This window comes from Sus scrofa, chromosome 1, assembly GCF_000003025.6.
Source record: "Sus scrofa isolate TJ Tabasco breed Duroc chromosome 1, Sscrofa11.1, whole genome shotgun sequence".
Taxonomy (NCBI): domain Eukaryota; kingdom Metazoa; phylum Chordata; class Mammalia; order Artiodactyla; family Suidae; genus Sus; species Sus scrofa.
In genome coordinates, this window is record NC_010443.5 from 118,436,206 (window position 1) to 118,451,783 (window position 15,578).

Sequence of the window (15,578 nt, forward strand, 5' to 3'; positions counted from 1 at the left end):
TTCTGAGTAATGCCTGAGCATTACTGAAGACAAGCACTGATACATACAAGCATTATTAGAATTTGAGCAGCAATAGCCTCTGCAAGGGTGAAATGGCTCAGAATTCAGAAATCAGGCACAGACTATTTAGGGTCAAGTGACATTTCCTACTCATCCTCAGGGGACTCCACTGTGACTGGAGTAATACAAGTCAAAACTTCAAATCAGGCCTTTATTAGTTACTTTGCACACAGGATACAAGGTGCCATTGTTGGTGGCAAACTAGGGCTATTGCAGCTTAGAACGGACAATGCCTTTTTTAAAAGCTATCTTTGACTGCTCAATATAAGGTTAGGAGCAGGTCATCTACAAGGTTGTTTTTGTTTGTTTGTTTGTTTGTTTGTTTTACCAAATTAATGTTATCAGGGGAATTACACTTAAATGGAATTCTTTCTATCTAAACAATTCCATCTAGTTTTATCACTGCTCTTTCTCTCCATACTGCCCCTATATAAAATAATCCAGACAAGTAGACATTGGGAATAATATGTAAAGAATCAAATTATCAAACAAACCAAGATTTACCACCAGGTCTTATGCTCTCTAAGTCATCCAGGAAACTAAAGTCTCAAATAGCCAGTAATTTTTTTTGACAAGTTTCAAATAACATTTGACATCTGCTTCTTGGTGCACAATCTTCATTCAAATGACTGGGAATAAAATTTAAAGAGACTCTCCCAGCTGGAAATAATTTCCTTCATTTATTTTTTATTTAAACAGCACATTGGTGTGTTTAAGAGAAGGATGCCTAAATCAGCCATATAGGAATCAAAAATCTAAATCCAATCATCAAGCTTACTGTTCCTTTCTTAAAGGGAAGAAGTTCTTCCTTATGGCATCTTTTTTTTTTCAATTCTAATTACTCTCTTATAGTTCTATAACAAAGAATCACACTGTCATCCCTGGGCCAGTCCAATGAGAAAAAGCATTAGTAACTTATGTCTACACATACATAGTAAATTCAATAATTGAAGATATTTGTTTTCAGTAAGTGAGTTAATGATCATTTTTAAGCACCTCTGTGCCCACATATAATGTGTGTGTTTGAGATGGGGCATTGGGGGTGGAAGAGAGTCCATAAAAGCAGACTTTAAAGTGATTCTACTAAGCATAGTAAAAAGTGACACTGGGTTGACAGAAGTGACACAGAGCTGACTGAAGTCCCTAAATTCGAGAATAAGAGATATTTGGATTTTATCCACAAAATGACATTGAATTATTATAGATTCTTAAGCTGAGGAGTGATGAGATAAAAGCTGTAATTCAGGAAGATGTGTCTACTGTGGATGGTTGGCAAGTAGATGGAGGAAGGGAAGGATAAGGTAAAAGGAGTTGGATGGAGGAGAGAATGGAAGCTAAGAATATGCTTAGGATGGTAATTATAGCAATAATACACCATAAGGCAAAAAGGGCCTGTTATGGACTGAATGTTTGTGTCCTCCTCCGCCGAAATTCATGTTGAAACCTAATTCCCAATGTGATGCTATTAGTACTAGGGGCTTTGAGAGTAGTTAGGTGATGAAAGTGGTACTCTTACAAATGGGGTTAATGCCCTTATAAAAGCAATCTTAGAGGGCTCCTTTACCCTTCCACCAGATGAGAAACAGTCACCTGTCAATGAAGAAGCAAGACTTCATCAGACACCAAACCTGCTGGCACCTTGATCTTGGATTTCTCAGCCACCAGAACTGTGAGAAATAAATTTATAAACCACTCAGCCTATAATATTCTGTTACGGCAGCCCAAATGGACTAAGACTTGACCTAAAGCACAAAATAGACAAAAGGGATAAGAAAGCCAGATCAATTTAAAAGTGTGAAGACTGGCAAGTATAAATAAACCAACAACAATAGAAGATTAATCCAAAATTGTGATGCCAGAGAACCAGGAAAAGGAGTTCACCACTGACAGGAAATAGGAGTTAGCAAAGAGCACTGATTTGGAAATAAGGAGGAAGCGGGGAAAGGGCAGGAAAATTAGGTTTAATATGTGGTTCAGCTCTTATTAAACTTTAGAGGATGAAGTTACATCCATCTAGAATAATTTAATTAGCACATAAAAAGATGGTACCTGGATTACAAATAAAAATTAAAGTGGATGTTTTAAGCAATCATCATCAAGATGATAGCTGAGGTCTTAAAAACTAAACTAACCCAGGGAGAAACGGCAGAGAAAGAGAAGGCCACAGGCATGACCTTGCAGGAAATTTGATTGTGAAATATGGAATGTGAATCAGAAAAAGAGACCTCAGAGGGAAGGGACAAAAAAGCCCCAGGCACATTGGAATAAATGCAGGAGTCCTTACCAGGGAGTGGAAGATATAGGTTGTCATTTGAGTTGTATCACTTACTAATGGTAAATTGATTGAGTTCCATGACTGTGCTGTGCTTCTACAAAATTAAGGATATAGAAGAGTTCTGTTTCTGATTCAGATACAGAAAGCTAGAAGGAGTGTTGCTAACTCTAAGAACAAAGAAAATGCCTGATAACCATAACATCATAACTTTTTTGGAACCTCTGGGAGATCTGATATCATGACACAACCAAGAGATACATATTTTAAGAAGAGACGGGCCATGCAGATGGCTCAGGATGGGAAGAGGTTCATACAAGCAGGTAAGAAGAAATCAGCTAAAATTTAGCAACTGCTAAAAGGCCAAGTGTGGGATATTGTGACAGTGCAGAACTCTTGTGAGCCTTGGAGCACAAGGAGATTTAAGCTCACTCATAGACTCTTTTCTCCTCCACTGAGGGCCCACAAGTTTGGAGGCTGTGTGAGAAACCAAAGAGAGTACCCTCAGGGATACGGGTGTATGGGAAGGGATAAGCTGACACTGCAAGAAGGCACAAATTTTGTCATGCTACCCATAACTTTTTCTTATATGGAGCAGAGCCAAAATCCATTGGGAGAGGAGCCCAAACCCCATGGATGTTAAACTATCATTGTCAGAAGAGAAACCAAGTCTCTTCTCCAATAGCTGAAATGCTAAAGAAACTAAAGTACAGGCACAATCCCAAGCAAGGGTTAAGTATCAGATAGTTAGATTCCTAGGCCAGACCACAATTCTAGGGATGGGCTTTGTTAGGGTTGAATTGTGACCTCCCTCAGTTCATAGGCTGAAGTCCTAAACCCCAGTACCTCAAAGTGTGGCCATCTTTGGAAACAGGGTTACTGAAGACATAATTAGTAAAGTTAAGATGAGGTCATACTGGGGGAAGGTGGGCGCTAATCTAATATGACTGGTGTCCTTATAAAAAAGAGAGAATCAGATATGCACATGGGGAAAACACAATGTAAAGATGAAGGGAGAGGGCAGGGTGATGTTTCTATAAGCCAAGGAATGCTAAAGATTGACAATAAACCACCAGAAGCTAGGGGAGAGTCATGGAACAAATTCATCCTCACAGCTCACAGAAGGAACCAAGCCTGCTGACACCTTGATCTTGGACTTCTAGCCTTCAGAAATATGAGACATTACATTTCTCTTTTTCAAGCCATCCAGTTTATGATACTTTGTGATTAGCAAACTAACACAGGCTTTGAGGAAGTTACAGAGCTAAATTCATTAATTCAGTAATTGATAACATTTTTTTCAGACTCTACTATGTTAAGTGAACATAGTAATGAACAAAACAGATTAAGCCCTTGCCCTCTAGAGGATATTATCCTAGTTTATAAGATAAAGAATAAAACAAATGAATACATGGTATATCAAGTAGTGGTATGGGCTTTGAAGGAAAATAAAGCAGAATAAGAGGCTAGGGAATATCAGAGGTATGGAGAAATGCTTTTCTGAGGAGGTATCATTGAGAAGAAACCTAATGAGAAAAGGGCAGAAGCCAGCTGAATCCCTGATGGACCAGGGCTCCAGCAAATGGGTCTTGAGGCAGAAACTTCCTTGGTCTGTTTTGAGAAACAGAAATAGAGTGTCTAGAGCAGATTGAGCTGAGAGGATAGAGATGAGGTCTGAGAGGCAGAGGCAAGATCATATAGGATTTGTAAGGACTTGGAATTTTATTCCAAGAGTGATGGGAAGCCATTGGAGGGCAATAGGAAATTACTTAAAATTTTAAAAGCTAGCTGCCATGGGAAAGTTAAACTTTAAAGGAGTGTTAGTATGAAAGTAGGGAAAGCCTTTGCAGTTGTTCATGCACATTATCTTGAGCTAAGGTAGGAGCAGAAGTGGTCATACACAGGATGTATTTAGACAGGACTGTTGATGGCCCGCCTTAGTTATATGGGTGCTGGTTAGGAGGAGCCCCTACCTTGATGAGAATAATTTCCATAATTAGAAGATATAACTCTAAGTAGATTTCAATGTTCTGGAATGTAACCAACACTACAGTATGGTTAGACACATAAAGGCTATAGATATTTTAAAATCCTGCAAGTTGTTGGTAAATATTTTCAAATGGTAGAATTTTAACAGAAATTGCATTTTAACAAAGAACATATTTGCACCTTTCCTCCTTAAAATATTTTCCACATTTCCACCCAGGGTGCTCTTCCTAGTGAGAGCCATTGTTAGAATCATTTTGAAAGCGCTTGCCTTTCATCACAGGCCAAAATAAATCAAAAACTGTGGTTACAGCTTTTGCAAGGATTGGTTCAGTTGTGAAAAAGAATATGTTTGATCTATAGAAGCTCTCCAGGGGAAAATGTTTTGAGTGAAAGGGCAACATTTTATTTTCGAAAAACAAATGCTTCATCGTCCTTCATCCATAAAGGCTCTATCTACACACACAGAAATGAAGGAAAAAAGTTAAATACTTACCCAAGCCATGTGCACATGGGGAGGTGTTGAAAGTAAGAAGAACTACAGCATTACTGAGATCACAATGCGATGATTCCTGCCTGAATTGTTCAGATTAAATACCTAACTGGAGCAAGTGCCCAAGATTATTTTTCTACTTTCACTTATCCTAAAAGGAGGAAGATCTTGCTATTTTTATTTTCCTAGGAAACTGCTAGCACATTTCTTCAGACTACGTTAAGATAGATTTCCCAAGAGTTATGCTAAGTCAAATATTGGTAAATATTCATAATTCTAGTTATTAAATAAGAGCAGCTATAAAAAGCAACTGTCTTCTGAAAGTCAACTCAGTGCTTTTCCCATGTGGAAGGATGTTTTCCTTGATTAGATTTATAGCTCTCCCTAAGTCCTTAATCAATACAGTCTCAATCAAATAATCTTAATCACTCTGCTTCCTAATTTGATGAATTAACTAATAAACTATAATTTTCACCAAGAAAATGTAGATTTACACTAATCCTATAAATTCCTTTTCATTTGAATGAGATACATCATTTTCAAAATTGTCTAATCTCATTTTTTATTTACAGAGGTTTTGACTAAGCTAAATTTTCTGTTGGAATATGCCCAAGATACTAAGGTTTTACACCTCTATGAGTGGTTTCAGATTTTTTTCCATCAGTTACCATGAGAACCTACTAAGAGGTCATATTCCTCTGCATCTCGTTAATGTCTGATGATATAGGAAGTACACCATTTGGGGTTGTCTTGAAAAGTAGGTATATTCTGGGACTTGATCCTGACACTCTTATCACACACTGAAGCATGAGTCTTGAGCATTCTATCACAGGGGCACATTTAGATATTCCACCCTGACACTCTAATCTCATATTTGAATGACAATCTTACTAATATTTTTGTTTCTTTTTGGTGAATTTTTAATGAGAAGATGAGAACAAACCACATATTCAAGAGATACTGCACCAGACATAAATACCTTCTTTACTAAATTGACCACCAAACTGTATAGATGTTAACAATCAGCCCTCTTACATCACCTCTTACTGCCCACACTGTTGGATTTCCAATAAATATTACCAAATGACTAAATGTTTAAGCAAGAAATTCTCCCAAAATGATTTCTAATTAACTTGACCATTATTTATGTTCCCACTATGTGCAGCACTCTGTGCTAAGTACTAGTAGTAGGCAATATATTGATGAAAAAAACGGCCCTTTGTTTATGGGCTCACAAATTACAGGAGATTCCAGACTAGTATTTATCTTGAATGATACTATACTGACTGGTGTTAATCTTAAACAGATATGAAGCTGTGGAGATGTTCATTTGTAAGAGATCAGGGAGAAAGGACCTTGAGAGTCATCTCATCATAGTCTCCCGATTCCAGGCATTTCCTTAATCATAGACTTCTTCAATCCACTCCAAGGAAAATAAGCACAAACACATAGGAAAAGATGCATGGCTCAGTGACTCCAGCCTTCTAGTTTTTACCATCTTTAATGATAAAAGCAATTTAAAAATAAATGCCATGTATATAACTATAGGGTTGGAGAGGGTCTTAAAAATCCCTTGGCTCAGTTATCATATTTTAAAGATGAATGAGACAGGATTAAGATGGCAGAATAGAAGGACTGGAGCTCAACTTCTCTCCTAAAAACAATAAAATTCACAACTAAAGACTAAGCAATCTCCACCAAAATGGGCTGGAAACCTTAAAAAAGAAAAAGAGGAGGCCACATCAAGAGGTAGGAGAGGCAATTTCACATATAAACAACCCAGTACCTCCCAGGTGGGAAGCTCCACAGACTGAAAACTAACTGGCTCACAGAGACTCAACTACGGGAGTGAGAGTTCTGAACCCCTCATCAAACCCTCATGTGCCAGGATCTGGCACTGGGAGAAAGAGCCCCTGGAGCATCTGGCATTGAAGGCCAGTGGGGCTTGTGCACAGGAGCTCCATGGGACTGGGGGAAAAGGAGACCCCATTCTTAAAAGGTGCACAAGGACTTTCACGTGCACTGGGTCCCAGGGCAAAGCAGAGTCTCCAAAGGCATCTGGGTCAAACCTGACCACAGTTCTTGGAGGACATCCTGAGAAAACAGGGGTGAATGTGGCTTGTTGTGGGGGAAGGACATTGGAAGAAAAACTCTCAGGAATATTTAGCAGCCAGCATGCTTTTCTCTGGAGGTGGCCTTTTTGGGAAAAACTGGCCCCACCCGTTAGTCAGGCTGAGAAGCCCCAAGGCAAACAACAATCCAGGTGGGATCACAGCCCCACCCCTCAGTAAACAGGCTGCCTAAAGACCCTTCAGGCACACAGCTGCCTCTAATCCCATCCAGAGACTAAGCCCCACCCACCAGAGGGATTAGAATTAGCTCCACCTACCAGGGGACAGGCATCAGTCCCTCCCATCAGGAAGCCTACAGCAAGCCCCCATACCAACTTCAGCCACAAGGGGGGCAGGCACCAAAAGGAAGAGAGGCTACAACTCTATTATCTATAAAAAGGTCACCACACCAAAAACCTATACAAATGAAAAGACAGAGAACTATAACTCAGATGAGGGAGAAAGGAAAAACCCCAGAAAAACAGCTAAGTGAAGAGGAGATTCTCAGTATCCAGGAAAAAGACTTTATAGACTGTTGATGCTGAAGATGATGCAAGACATTGGAAATAAACTGGAGGCAAAGATGGATAACTTATAGGAAACAATGACCAAAGAGATACAAGACATAAAACTTAAACAAGAAGAGATGCAAAAATACAATACCTGAAATAAAAAATTCACTAGAAGCAGCTAACAGCAGAATACAGAAGACAGAAGAACGAATAAGCAAGGTGGAGGACAGATTAGTGGAAATTACGTATGCAGAACAGAAAAGAGAAAAAAGATTGAAAACAATTGAAGAGAGTCTCACGGAACTCTGGGACAATGTTAAATGCACCAACATCCATATTATAGGGTTGCCAGAAGGACAAGAGAGAAGGAAGGGAACAGAAAAAATATTCCAAAAGATAATAGCCGAAAACTTCCCTAACATGGGAAAGGAACCACTTACTCAAATCCAGGAAGCACAACATGTACCATATAAAATAATCCCAAGAAGGAATACACTGAGACACATATTAATCAAACTGACCAAAATTAAAGACAAAGAGAAAATCTTGAAAGCAGCTAGGGAAAAGAAACAAGTAACATACAAGGGAACCCCAATAAGGTTGTTGGCAGATTTTTCAGCAGAAACACTGCAGTCCAGAAGGGAGTGGCATGATATACTTAATGTGATGAAAGGAAAAAACCTCCAACCAAGATTTCTTTACCCAGCAAGGCTCTCATTCAGATTTCAAGGAGAAATCAAAACCTTCACAGATAAGCAAAAGCTGAGAGAATTCAGCAACACTAAACCAGCCTTACAACAAATACTAAAGGATCTTTTCTAGGCAGAAAAGAAAAGACAGCAACAGGAAACAAAAATGCCACAAATGACAAGGCTCACCAGGAAAGGTATATATACAGTAGATATGAAATCATCCATGCACAATTATACCACCAAAATCCGAAATCATGAGAAGAGGTGTGTACAAATGTGGGACACTGGACATGAACTTGCACTTAAGAGAACAACTTAAAACAATCTCATATACATATAGACTCTTATATCAAAACTTCAGAATAACTGCAAACCAAAAATCTACAATGGATGCACAAACAAGGAATCTCTGGAGAAGAAATATATCTCATAGTAAATAAGTACATAATCCACCATGAAGGGGGTCATTTGACATCATTCTTGGAATGCTAAAGTCTTCTTACATCTGATTCTGATTTCCTCTCCAAAGAATTTATGATAATTATAATTAAATAATGCAACTGTACAATTAAATAATACAGTTCTACAATTGTATTATTAATAACCATTTCTCTCCATGGTACAATGTAAGGTCTATAATGTCTTGTTTATCACATCACCTAGAATGGTGTAATGCCTATATTGAAGAATCAATAAGATGTAACAAATTATGAGGACATATTTATATAGTTACACTGTTTTTTAACCAATTATGCATTTTATATTTTACTTATTTTCAGAGGGTATATTATTTTTGTTATCCTTACCAGTTAAGTTATTCTTTTTATTATGCTATATAAAATATTTAATGGTATATGAGACTTTTTTCTTTATAAATTTTAGTTGCATAACAATTTTACTATAATGCTAATTTTTAAAGAAAAATTGAAATGTAATAGATAATACTAAATAGTAAGGATGAAAGCCATACAAATGGGATAAAGTATAGAATAAATTTCCTATTTGTCTCAGCATATTTTCCATTCCACTTCTCCAGAGGGAGTCACTTAATCTGTTTCTTAAGATCCATGATATAATAATCTGTGTGAATGTAATTGTGTTTAAACGTATGTAATTTAATTTGTAAAAAATAAAAATAAAATTTCAGAATAAAAAATAAGAAAAGTAAAAAAAAAAAAAGATGAATGAACTGAGGCTCAAAGAGAAAAGTGGCTTGCTTTAGGTCAACCACTTCTTAGCAGCAGATCAAGAAAAAGAATTTGGCTCAATGAGTCTTATTCCTAAACACTCAGGCTCCCAGCTTCTCTGGCTAATTGAATATCAAGAGGCTGAACAAAACCATAATCAATCTCCAGGGAAAAATGGGATAAGAGAGAAAGACTGGTGAAAGTCACCATCATAAAATTAGGATTCAGCTCCATCAAAGTGAGAGATGTGAGGCCTATACTGAGTTCCTTCCTCTTAGGGAAGACAGATGACTTGTTCCTCCCAATCTCAGAGACCCATATTAATGCAGATGTGGAAAGAGAAAAAGCTGTGTGGAAATTTTATTAATCTGGGGGGAAAGACCAAGAGAACCAGCACCAGTTTAATGGGAAGGAACACTGACTACTGTTTAGCTGCATGGGGTCAAAATCTGGCTTTATCATCCACTGTGTTTACTTGGGTGAATTATTTAACCTCTCTGTGTTTTGATTCCTCATCTCTAAAATGGGATAATAGCTATTTCAAAGTGTTGTTGTGAGGATTAAATAACTGATATTTATAGAGTCATTAGATTTGCTTAGTTTGTAACTATCTATGCATTTTTAAACACAGTGCAATTGTGTAAGTCACCAATCTACCTAGTATAAACCAATACTTAGAGATATCTCTTATCCAAAAATAATTCCTTTTGCATTTTTAGAGAAGGCAAATTTCAAAGAGTTAGAAGAATCTTTTGAGAATTAGCAGTGCAGATGTCCTATACTGTTGACTAAGATGTCAATTTCAGCTCAAAGTGGTATCATGCCATTCGGATGGACAGCATCAGACACATTCACCTTTTAAAAATTAATAATAACTCTACATTGGTATTTTCCTCATGGGTTTTATGAAACATCTATCTCCCTGGAATATAAATATGTCAAAGAACTGAAAGTCTTCCACAGTCAAAACATTGGGAAGCACCAGGATAAACAGAATTTAATAGGTTCCTTTACTGCAGGACTTTTAAGAGCCTATACTATGCAGATGTGAACTGTAAATTCTATTTATTAAGGTGAGAAGTAAATGATCACTAGATATGAATTCAAAAGAATACCAGCAAAAATGCAACTATGCCTTAACCATCTTCAGATTATTAATAGCCTTTCAAAAGGTCATTCCTGCAGGCACTGATTCTGATAGAGGTTTCAAAGCATAAATCTGTATGATCATTGATAACTAGGCATCTCTGTTAAAGTTTACACAGCTTAGTCTTTAGTCAGTGGCAGATGTAAAGTCCACAAAAGTGAAAATTTTGTGTAGCTTTTCTCAAGGTAAAAAGAAACAAATAGTAATTTTTAATGTATTGAAAAGAAAGTTAGCATGAAGTCCTGATAGAATATCCAGCAAACTAGTATGTCTGCTGTTAAGGGTGAGTGGAAGACTACTGTTTCCTTATAGAGGTAAAACACACCTTTAGAGCACCCAGGGTGTTTGGTTCCTGAAGAGTTCACTGCTATGAGATCTCAAAAGAGATCAGAGCCCAGTAGTCCAAGAGGATTTAAATCACCCTGTTAGGAATAAGTCCTTCCTGTGAAGTACATTCAGCTTGAAAGATTCATCAAATGAGTTCTGGCCAAAAGTTTACTGAGAAGATAAGACTACAATCTGTAAAATAAAAGACATTTATACCAGAGAGATGTAGGATGTAGGAAACAGACCTTCTGTAAGCCAGTAGAGTTTCTACAAAACCTCTGATTATTATGCCACAAGCTGCTAAGCCTGCTAACCTGCCTATACTCATTCACTGATTGTAACAGCCCAGAGCATCTCACATCCAAGTGGCTGAAATAACAGGAAAGTTGTAATAGAACTGAAAAGTCATCAGTTCTTGTGTGGTCTTCTATAGTTCATCCATGTACTTTCTAGGTGATTTAGCGAAATGTTTTAATAATTTATCCCCTAGTAACTTTCACCAAAACAAAATATAGAAGGACAGAAGCCACAATCAAGATGCCAGTGCCTATTTTAAGACACAGCATCCAAGAAGGCCTGTTCTCACTTACAAATGTGATGTTTCAACACTAGCATTAACCTATATGTTTATGCCCTTTTGACAACCAATAGCTCTTGCTGGGATTGGTCTGAAACAGAGAGAATTAGAATTTGAAGATAATGCAGGAAAATTTTCAGCTCAACCTTATAAAAGTTAAAAGAAATGCATTTGGACATGTTAAGGACAAAGTTTCTAAGAAACGGGGTTTAAAAAAAAAAAAAAAGACCATGGCCTCTCCCCTATGCATAAACCTACTAAACCTAGGAGATGCCAACTGTACCCCATCTCCAGAATTGTATTACAGAGAATTACATCCAGATACTAAAATTGGTATTTTGAAGAGGTACATATACAGAACATTCTCCTTCAGGAATTTATCTCTTCATTTATCAAGGAATGTCCTTGTTTTCAAGATTATTTTATTTAAGGCTATTAAATTTTACCAGTATGTCAACTTGAAAAAAAAAATGTGAAATTGGTAGCAGAATTTCAGGCTTTGATAGAATTCCCAAAGTATTCTAATGTCCTTTTAAAAATTAAATACAATAATGGAAGATAAACTGTAAAATGCCAGCACTTCTCTTCCCCATCTCCTCTGTGTACTAAGCCAAGAGGCCCCACTGCCATTCACATAGTAGGAAAGAAATAATACAGAGAGTGCTTTCAATATCACTCATTCATTCATTAGATCATCTGTTTCTCTCATTTGATTTTGAGTTTGGTGTCAATTCACTGCACATATATACCTACATAAAACATGCAAAGCTTCTCTCATTATAATATAAGTAAATTGTTGGTAATTTAGGAAATACTGGATACGTTCAACCATGATATTAAAAATTTCAATAAAATATGGAATTGTACCTTGGATAAAATATGCATGATCTACTTTGCAGCTAAATCTGAAGCAACGTGTCTATCTTATATTTCCATAGTTAAAAAGTCACTAACAAAGCTTACTAGATATGAATATTAATTTTTTCTTTGCATACATTTAATCAACTCTCATTTCAGTGTCACAGTATGCTGTAAAAAACTTCAAAAAGGAGTTTCCATTGTGGTGCAGCAGAAACCATGAGGTTGTGGGTTTGACCCCTGGCTTTGCTCAGTGGTTAAGGATCCGGCATTGCCATGAGCTGTGGTGTGAGTCACAGATGTGGCTTGGATCTGGAGTTGCTGTGGCTATGGCATAGGCTGGCAGCTGTAGCTCCAATTAGACCCCTAGCCTGAGAACCTCCGTATGATGTGAGTGAGGCTCTAAAAAGCAAAAAACAAAAACAAACAAAAACACAAAAAACAAAAAATCTTCAAAAAATTTCTTTCCTAAAGGATGAAAATTCAATACTCCAATGCCTAGTTTCAAATAAATATTTATTGCTGGATTTAAAATGTCTGAACAAAGAGGTTTAAAATGAAATCTCTCCTGGAAAAAAACATCTACCAATACCACAGCATAAACACCATTACTATGATAATGAACAAAGTATTAGATTTCCAAGAAAGACCAATATGATAACTACTTTCCCCCCCCCAAAAAAATATTGGGAAAAGAAAAGATGGGATAATTCCTAATTTAAACTTTAAGATAAAGAAATTAACTTCCTATTAATGTAATCAAAATTATTTGTCTTTCATAACATGACATCAAGTCAAAACATGACTCATTTTATACATCAGTCACCTCTGTCTATGGAATCACTCCTCCTTCTAATATTCTCAGTATTACTAAAATGCCTCTGGCCAGTTTCTTTTAATTTTTTTTCCTTTACTTACAAAGAGTATACACAGTTGTTTAAATGCTGGTGATATTTTCTTCCAGAAATCTGGAAGAGCCTGAAGAAAACCTAGCATTTTGTTAGACATGAACATTTCAAAAATACCATAAGGAGCCATTCTTGTAGGGCAACGGCCCAAGAATTTGTCCCTGACTTTCTCCCTGGTAGCAACCTGACAGGAAGTAAGGTTGATTTTCATGATAATCAACTTACAAAGTTATGATTCCTATTCTATACATCAGAAATTTCCATAAGAACTAGTTTCATTTCTAACCTCCATAGTTAAGTCCAGTCATCTTAAAAACTACGTATTCATTTTGTCTATGCACCATCTTTACTTTTTTTAGTAATTTATTTATATTTTTTTTCCTACTGTACAGCATGGTGGCCCAGTTACACATACATGTATACATTCTTTTTTCTCACATTACATTTTCCATCATAAGTCACTAAACAGAGTTCCCAGTGCTACACAGCAGGATCCATCGCTAATCTATCCTGAAGGCAACATTCTGCATCTATTTACCCCAAGCTCCCAGTCCCTCCCACTCCCTTCCCCCTTGGCAACCACAAGTCTATTCTCCAAGTCCAGGATTTTCTTTTCTGTGGAAAGGTTCCTTTGGGCTGTATATTATATTCCAGATATAAGTGATATCATAGGGTATTTGTCTTTCTCTTTCTGACAACTTCATTCAGGATGAGAGTCTCTAGTTGCATCCATGTTGCTGAAAATGGCATTATTTTGTTCTCTTTTATGGCTGAGTAGTATTCCATTGTGTATATATACCACATCTTCCTAATCCAATCATCTATGAGTGGACATTTGGGTTGATTTCATGTCTTGGCTATTGTGAACAGTGCTGCAATGAACATGTGGGTGCATGTGTCTTTTTTAAGTAGAGTTTTGTCTGGATATATGCCCAAGAATGGGACCACGGGTTTACTACCACCAAAGAGAGTAACACATCCTTTTATGTGCCCAACATAACCTTTGTAAAGTTTCACAAGCAGTTTCTTTTTTTTTTTTTTTTTTTTTTTTTGTCTTTTTGCCATTTCCAGGGCCGCTCCCGCGGCATATGGAGGTTCCCAGGCTAGGGGTCGAATCGGAGCTGTAGCCACTGGCCTACGCCAGAGCCACAGCAACGCGGGATCTGAGCCGCGTCTGCAACCTACACCACAGTTCACAGCAACGCCGGATCGTTAACCCACTGAGCAAGGGCAGGGACCAAACCCGCAACCTCATGGTTCCTAGTCGGATTCGTTAACCGCCGCGCCACGACGGGAACTCCTCACAAGCAGTTTCAATTCTGTGTCATAATTTCAGAGATACTTAAGTACTCAGCTCAAATGCATCTTGAATTTATAAACTTAGACTATATTTCTATACAGATTGTCAGCATGTTGATGTTGTTTCTATCTTTAGAGTTCCTCTTCACCCAGTCTTACATTTTCCAAAATTATCTCTCCATCCCCAGTCTGCTCTCCAGCACACACACCTCAACACACACAAACACACAAACTTGTACATGTGAAAGTTTTACCCTTTGGTGAAACAGAGGTAAGGCCAAGGGAAACAGCTGACTTTTGTTGACTCTTCTAGATGTTAAACATAATTCCAGGTGCTTGCTTTATCCTGTCACTCTATCCCTATGACAGTATTATGGAGTAAGAGTTGGCATTCTTATTTCTGTTCACAGGTCATGAAATGAAAATTTGAGTGTTTTGCCCAAATCCCACAGCTATAGGTGATGGAATCAAAACTCAAACCTAGGCCTGTCAGTAAACCAATCATTCCAAAGGACTACTAACTTTAAAGATTGGATAACTTCGAGTCTCCTTCCCCAACCCCTTTCCCATTCTGCCTTCCCTTTCCTTGCAATAACTTGTTATATAAACTTTCTGAATAACTTGTTATATAAACTTTCTCTTTTTTCATATTTTATTTATTTTTTATAAATAATAATTTCTTTTTCATTATAGCTGGTTTACAGTTTTCTGTCAATTTTATACTGTATAGTATGGTGACCTAGTTACACATATATGTATAGATTCTTTTTTCGCACATTATCATGCTCCATCATAAGTGACTAGATACAGTTCCCAGTACTAAACAGCAGGATCTCATTGCTTATCCATTCCAAAGGCAACAGTCTGCATCTATTAACCCCAAGTTCCCAATCCATTCTCCCCCCCCTTGTGGAATACTACTCAGCCATAAAAAATAACAAAATAACGCCATTTGCAGCAACATGGATGGAACTAGAGACTCTCATACTAAGTGAAGTAAGTCAGAAAGAGAAAGACAAATACCATTATGTCACTTACATCTGGAATATAATATACAGCCCAAGGGAACCTTTCCACAGAAAAGAACATCATGGACTTGGAGAATGGTCTCTTTTTTTTAATGTTAACATTTCAGTTCTGTGATATAAA